This window comes from Etheostoma spectabile, chromosome 5 (assembly GCF_008692095.1).
Source record: "Etheostoma spectabile isolate EspeVRDwgs_2016 chromosome 5, UIUC_Espe_1.0, whole genome shotgun sequence".
Taxonomy (NCBI): domain Eukaryota; kingdom Metazoa; phylum Chordata; class Actinopteri; order Perciformes; family Percidae; genus Etheostoma; species Etheostoma spectabile.
Window position 1 is genome coordinate 10662748 of NC_045737.1, and position 1089 is coordinate 10663836.

A 1089-nucleotide genomic window follows, 5' to 3' on the forward strand; every position below is an offset into this window, starting at 1 on the left:
TATCCAGAATAATGTTCTGAATTGAGTCAGGAATACATGTTAATCACAGGAAATAAGGAAAGGACGCTGATTTACCAAACAAGGGTTTGTGATTTGTGATTCTGCACAACGTTGTCCGCAAAGTAAGTTTAAAGTAAAGTTCAGGATCAGGACTTTAGGGATTTTATTATGTTTTATGGCATTTAAAAAAAAAAAAAAAAAGGGTTTCAAAAGAGTATTCTCACTGACCTTTGACCTTCTGGGTAACTATTTGTCGAAATAATTTATAATTTCAGTTTTTTTCAATTCAAGTCCATTGTATTTATTTAGCGCCAAATCACAACAACAGTTACCTCACAGCAAAAATTCACAGAGGTCTAGACCGTACTCTGTGATGTTATTATTTTTTAAACTTTAAAGAATATGTATAAGTTTGTATAAATGAGGTTTGCCCATGAATTGCAAATATAAGTGTAAAAATGTGTAATAATGTCATGTTTGTGGTGAATCCGGTAAGAGTGAAAAAAAAGCGACAAAAAGTAAAAAGACACGTTGAAAACTAATTTTTCAAGAAGTGACAAATTAGAGAAAAAAAAGCCTCAAAAACTTTGAAATGAGCGTCAACAAAAGGTTGATTTTCATTTGAACCCGGGAGGACGACAGAAGAGTTAATCACTTTCTTAAGATAAATAACACAAAATATAATCAACAAATAAAATAATAAAACTCAAAGAAGCGAGCAGTTTACAGAGACTTTACTAAAGCTACGTTCATTTCCCTTTTTTCTTTTACCCAGTAACGGATGTGATTTAAATATAATAAATACTTCAAACAAATCGTACTTAAGTAAAAGTAAAGCTACAGATTTAAAAAACTGTAAAATATAAAAAGTAATAATAAAGGATAATAAAGAAGCTATAAAGCCAGTGAGTATTAACCAATCAGCTAATATTTAATTTGATGCAAACAGAATCTATCCAAAATATACAATAAAAAAAAGACATTAAAATATGATATTATACAGATAATCAGGGGTGGAGCTAGACATGTAAACATCAGGGACCCTAAACCCTAACCTGGAGGGGGGGGGGGACCCTAAACCCTAACCTG